Below are 6,871 nucleotides of genomic sequence, written 5' to 3' on the forward strand. Positions count from 1 at the left end.
TGAGAAGTGGGGACAGAAGAAATGGGAGGGATGGCAGACATTAAACACTTCACATGACAAGAAACGTTCCAGGATAGGATAGAATTACTAGACCAATTAATAGAAGGATTATGACATACTAGCCAGGGATGACCCAAAACAACAGGTGTAAAAGGTGAACGAAAAATCAAAAAAGAAATAGTCTCACTGTGGTTACCAGATACTGTGAGGGTTAAAGGTAGTGTCTCAAATCTGATACTGGGAAGATGACTACCATCTAAGGCGAACATGGGCGTAGGCTTGTCTAACTGTCTGAAAGGAATGTCATGTTTCCGAGCCCATGCTTCGTCCATGAAACAACCCTCAGCCCCAGAGTCTATCAAGGCACTGCATGTAGCACCCGAACCGGTCCAGCGTAGATGGACCGACATAGTAGTACAGGATCTAGATGGAGAGACCTGAGTAGTAGCGCTCACCAGTAGCCCTCCGCTTACTGATGAGCTCTGGCTTTTACTGGACATGAATTGACAAAATGTCCATCAAATCCGCAATAGAGGCACAGGCGGTTGGTGATCCTCCGTTCCCTCTCCTTAGTCGAGATGCGAATACCTCCCAGCTGCATGGGCTCAGTCTCTGAGCCAGAGGAGGGAGATGGTTGCGATGCGGAGCAGGGAAACACCGTTGACACGAGCTCTCTTCCACGAGCTTGGTGACGAAGATCTACCCGTCGTTCTATGCGGATGGCGAGAGCAATCAAAGAGTCCACACTGGAAGGAACCTCCCGGGAGAGAATCTCATCTTTAACCACTGCGTGGAGTCCCTCCAGAAAACGAGCGAGCAGCGCCGGCTCGTTCCAGTCACTAGAGGCAGCAAGAGTGCGAAACTCTATAGAGTAATCCGTTATGGATCGATCACCTTGGCATAGGGAAGCCAGGGCCCTAGAAGCCTCCCTACCAAAAACTGAACGGTCAAAAACCCGAATCATTTCCTCTTTAAAGTTCTGGTAATTGTTTGAACAATCAGCCCTTGCCTCCCAGATAGCTGTGCCCCACTCTCGAGCCCGGCCAGTAAGGAGTGAAATGACGTAAGCAACCCGAGCTCTCTCTCTAGAGTATGTGTTGGGTTGAGAGAGAACACAATATCACACTGGGTGAGAAAGGAGCGGCACTCCTTGGGCTGCCCGGAGTAGCAAGGTGGGTTATTAACCCTAGGTTCCGGAGGCTCGGCAGACCAGGAAGTAACAGGTGGCACGAGACGAAGACTCTGGAACTGTCCAGAGAGGTCGGAAACCTGAGCGGCCAGGTTCTCCATGGCATGACGAGCAGCAGACAATTCCTGCTCGTGTCTGCCGAGCATGGCTCCTTGGATCTCGACGGCAGTGTTACGAGCGTCTGTAGTCGCTGGGTCCATTCTTTGGTCGGATCCTTCTGTTATGCAGGTGAATGAGGACCCAAAAGCGACTTGGCGAAAACAGAGTCTTTAATCCAGTTTAAGGAAATAGCAATACTCCTAGACAAATCGGAGCGGTAAATAAAGCATAAGAAACAATTTCACTCGTAATCACGAGAACTGACTGGAGACTCGATAATGAACTGCAGGTTGCCTCGGGAAGGCACTTGACCGTAGCAGACTCAGACACCTGCTCACCACGCAGCATCTGAGGGAAACACGACACGACAGGGCGATACAAAGACACAGCACGGTGAACAGTATACAAGGATCCGACAGGACAGAAACGGAAAACAAGGGGAGAAATAGGGACTCTAATCAGGGGAAAAGATAGGGAACAGGTGTGGGAAGACTAAATGATTGATTAGGGGAATAGGAACAGCTGGGAGCAGGAACGGAACGATAGAGAGAAGAGAGAGAGAGAGGGAGAGAGAAAAAAGGGAACGAACCTAAAAAGACCAGCAGGGGGAAAACGAACAGAAGGAAAAGCAAAATGACAAGACAATATAAGACAAAACATGACACATTAGTATAGACTACACCGACATGGGCCCCGACAATGTATCTAAAGGTAAACTCTATCTCCTGGTTATGGTAGATAGGTTCTCCAAATGGGTAGAAGCAATACCAACAGCGATGGGGGATGCTAGGTCAGTCGTTAAGTGGCTACAAACCAAACTAATACCCAGGTATGGCATCTAAAGACAAATCAGATCTGAAAATGGCTCACATTTCACTAACAAACACCCAAGACAGGTGGAAGAAAGATTTGGCATAACACACAGATTCGGTTCTGTGTACCACCCCCCCGGTCCCAAGGTCTGGTGGAACGCCAAACCAAACGCTGAAAGCTAAGATAGCTAAAGCATGTGCAGGTTCGAAGTTGACATGGGTTGAAGCCCTGCCCCTGGCGTTGATGGCCATGAGAGCCTCACCAGGAGCAGGCACCCATCTCTCTCCTCATGAGATAATGACTGGAAGAGTCATGCCTGGTCCACCAAGGGAGGGAGGTCATATGCCCGCTCTTGATGTACAACAAATTGTAATGTCTGATTATGTGAAAAAACTGACGGTTCTCTCTGCAGCTCTCTCTACCCAGGTTCGCAAGGTCCAAGAGGGGGAGCTGCCTGGAGACACGCCACCACTGAAGGTAAAAGTTGGTGACTGGGTGAGGGTTAAAGTCCACAAGAGAAAGTGGCTGGAACCCAGGTGGACTGGACCGCACGAAGTGAAGGAGGTTACTTCACACTCAGTCCAGGTCAAAGGTAAATCAGGCGCACCTTGGCACCACCTCACACATTGCACTCCAGCACCAATCCCTTCCAGGACACTGACAGAGATCAGAGCTGATTTGAGCGGCCTTAATTAGATTCCAAATGAAGACACTCCTTCCTCAGGTGATGCGGCATCAAACTCCGCCTCCCCTGAAAAAGGAACCTCGCCCAGTTAGAGGGACATTTCTCCCTCCCTGGGTGAGGCTGGGGATATCTGGCCCCTTATGTGTGATATTCCTACTGATATTTGGAGTAACCCTTGGCACTTTCACATGGTTAATAGATTATCTATCACACCCTAAAACATCACGTACACTCACCCCAACGCTCATCCCTAACACCGTCTCTGACATCACTCCCTACAATCACTCCCATCCCAAGCGTAGTACTGCACCTACAGACCCACCATGCACACCAGACAAGGTTAGAAGCACCACCTTATGTATACCCACGAATGCAACCACCACCATTGCACTACCTTGGGTACATGGGGAGACAAGAGGAATGGGAGGGGACTGACGGCTCTTTCATACACCAGGTATGACTGGTACATGACAAAAGGGAAAACCTCTTATTGACTGAACGAGCAGCCAACACAACCTTGCAAAGCTGTGTGGTGTGTATGGGAGCTAGGCCTCTGCTTCGCATAGTGCCGGCAGTACTGACTGATGAGTGCCTACTGCCTCTTATGAATAAAGACAACCCACCCGCCAATTGCTCACAATGGGACACGGTTTATCCAGTAGTCTCCGCTATTGCTATGAAACCCACATTTCCCTCTAAGGTGGCTAAGGCTAATTTCACATGCATCAACATGACAGGTGTTGGACGGTCTTTGGGACAAATCCCTGACAATTGGTGCACTCACACTCATGTTATTACTAGTTCTTTTCAACCGGTGTCCAGAGCTGATGTATGGTGGTGGTGTGGGGGGACTGGGCTGTTTGACAAACTCCCCTGGATCACCACTGGAGTTTGTGGGCTTGTTAACCTTTTGCTGCCAATCTCTGTTTACCCAATAGGCGTCCAGGACCTGCTTTCTCGTATTAACTCTCCAGGTCCTGACAGGCTGTTGTCCAGGCCCAAGCGCGCAGAGGGACCGATGACAGGGGATCCCACCTATATTGATCCCATTGGGGTTCCCAGAGGGGTACCAGATGAGTATAAACTCGTGGACCAAGTGGCTGCAGGCTTTGAATCTTCTATTTGTTGGTGGTGTACAGTTAACAAAAATGTTGATCGTATTAACTACATTCATTTCAATGTCCAAAAACTAGGCAATTGGACTCAGCAAGGATTCGAGGCCGTACATGGACAACTGGCAGCAACATCATTGATGGCTTTTCAAAATAGAATTGCTGTTGACATGTTATTGGCAGAACGTGGTGGTGTTTGTGCTATTTTTGGAGAACAGTGTTGCACTTTTATTCCCAATAACACAGCGGCTGATGGCAGTTAGACTGTGGCCCTGAAGGGTCTTCGTACTCTTAATGGTAAGATGAAACAACACTCTGGTGTTGATACCTCTATGTGGGACTCCTGGATGGATGCATTTGGTAAAGATAAGACCCTGATTTCCTCTGTCCTAGTGTCTGCTGCTGTTTTTGTGGCTATCCTAACCCTGTGTGGTTGTTGCTGTATTCCGTGCGCTCGCAATTTAGCCACCAGAGTGATTACCACTGCCATTACCCCATTGCCTAGTGATCAGGCCCAGATGTACCCCCTGTTCGCGGTTGATGACCCTGATGAGGTGTTTCCTCCTTTTCGGGAACCTCTTCCTCCTGACTACTCCCCTTGGCACCCCCAGGTGTAGCACTTTCAGTGCCCTCTTTTTGCCCTTGGTTGTTTGCCTAGCTTTCTTGCATATTGGAATGTTCGTCTCATAGTCTTCACGTAAGACGTGAAGAGGGGGACTCAAAATTGGGTTTGTACCAAATTATTTGTATGCTTGTCTTTCTTCTCATGTTCCTCTTTTAGTTTTCACGTCTTAAAAGACGTGAAGAGAGGGGGACTCAAAATTTGGTTTGTACCAAATTCTTGGTTTGCTTCTTTTTATTGTATTGTTCACGTCTAGTAGACGTGAAGAGGGGGATTTGTAGTATATCCCTAATATATTAATCACTCATAGCCTAGCAGAGTTGGTCTGCAACCCTATAACACACCCCACACCCTATTCAACTGACATCCCTTGACATACAAACCCCTTCTTGCGCTACTGTCAGTTCCAGTTCCCCTTATCTCAACTCCTGGACACACACAGACACACAGACATTTCAACGCACACACGCCCCACACCCCATTCAACTGGGCAGTAGCCGGGATCGGACGACTTCAAGGAGCACCAATGAGGCACCGGCACAGGGTCGGACAGGACCTGCCTCCAACCTTCACCAACCAGTCAGAAGACAGAACTACAAGAATCAACCTACATCATTCTATGTACAAAATCCATTGCACACTCTGTTTAGGAACCCTTTTCAGCTATCTCCCTCTGAGCTAAATTAATTGGTCCGTGCACGCTTAGCTAGATATCTTTGACTTTAATAAACTGCCTTTTGTTACAACTTGACTCCACTCTGTCCAGCGTCCGTGATTTGGTCTCCCTTTCTGATAGTTATTCATCAACAATTTCTGGGCTGGACCTACTAGAAAATATTTTCAATCATCAAAGTGATTTGTGCATTTGTGAAAAAAGGGCACATATTTCTACCAGGAAGAAGATGGATCAGCATCCCGCTTCATTCTGCACCTGCACTTCACAAGAGGCTTTTGAAACGTGAGTGAATCAGCTTGGCAAAAAGTGGGCATCTTATTCTTAGCCAATATTAATTTTACTTAGCTAGCTAACTTAAACATGTAGTTGACTAGTTTTCATTTGGTAACCGAGTTGGTGTTCTACTAATCTGAAATGTACGTGCATTTCAAGTTTGGCTAATCAGCTAAATCTGGTAACAACTAGCTAGTTATCTAGCTAACGTTATCTAGTTCAATCTAACTTTGGATAGTTTCACATTTGGTTAAGAATGTTAGCTAACATTGGTTTCTATAATGGGATTATTCTAATTTGTTTTCCCAAATAATATAAAAATGTAATTTACCATGTATCTCTTGATAGTTAGGGTTAGATAACATCAGTTTGCAGGCCTGTTACTTAGCTAGCTAACAATGTGTTTTAAAGTACATGTCAAATTTGCAAACTAGGCCTATCTATCAGCATGCAAATGTTTGCAATGTGGCTAGTTTGTAATCTCTTGAAATCTCACACTTTGCAACTGCAAGGTTGTGTAATTGTCAATGCAGCTTTTTGAGTACACTCTAATTAAGAAGAAAGGAGATTGTGGAAGATGAGCCCCTTGTCACTGAGATCAAATCCAGTTTGCCGGCACTGTTCAAAGTGAAATCTGATATTTACTGCCATAAAAATGTACTTCAATAATGTATTCAGAACAACTCATGAATACCTCAGTAGGCCTCCCTTCAGACCTTCTTAAATGCATTTTGAGGAGATGAGGAGAGAGGACACGGAATTACATAAAGACTAATTAAGAAAGTTGTCTGTTTTATTCTCTCTCAAACAGGTTGCTGTGGAGTTCAAAAGACTGGTGTTTGTGGACCTCAAGAAGTCGTTCTATGAAGTACTGGATGGTCATCTGCCCAAGCTTCTTGCTCAAATAATCGTAAGTGTCACATTCTGACCTTTATTTCCTTTCCGCCCCTCTGTCCAGAGCTTCCGCCCCTCTGTCCTGAGCTTCCGCCCCTCTGTCCAGAGCTGCCCCTCAGTCCAGTGGGGTCATTTAGAGGGGTCGCCGTGGTTAGGAGGCCACGGAAGCAGACAATAAGGCGGACTAAGACAATGGTGAAGTGGGGTCCGCGTCCCGCGCCAGAGCCACCACCGCGGACAGACGCCCACCCAGACCCTCCCCTATAGGTTAAGGTTTTGCGGCCGGAGTCCGCACCTTTGGGGGGGGGGGTACTGTCACGTTCTGACCTTTATTTCCTTTGTTTTGGAAGTGGGCAGTCTATGTTTGTTTTTCTATGTTTTGGGGTATTTCTATGTTTTGGCCTAGTATGGTTCTCAATCAGAGGCAGGTGTCATTAGTTGTCTCTGATTGAGAATCATACTTAGGTATCCTGGGTTTCACTGTGTGTTTGTGGGTGATTGTTCCTGT

At 47.0% G+C, this 6,871-nt stretch overlaps 1 long non-coding RNA gene across 1 annotated transcript; it reads left to right on the top strand.

The window, feature by feature from the left end:
• The first annotated feature begins 2,942 nt into the window (after positions 1–2,942).
• On the top strand, positions 2,943–6,478 carry LOC123992676. Its single transcript, XR_006831289.1, has 3 exons — positions 2,943–5,478; positions 6,281–6,337; positions 6,428–6,478. It is a non-coding gene; the product is annotated as an uncharacterized LOC123992676 (long non-coding RNA).
• Positions 6,479–6,871: the final 393 nt, after the last annotated feature.

The sequence above is a fragment of the Oncorhynchus gorbuscha genome, linkage group LG02 (assembly GCF_021184085.1).
Source record: "Oncorhynchus gorbuscha isolate QuinsamMale2020 ecotype Even-year linkage group LG02, OgorEven_v1.0, whole genome shotgun sequence".
NCBI lineage: Eukaryota > Metazoa > Chordata > Actinopteri > Salmoniformes > Salmonidae > Oncorhynchus > Oncorhynchus gorbuscha.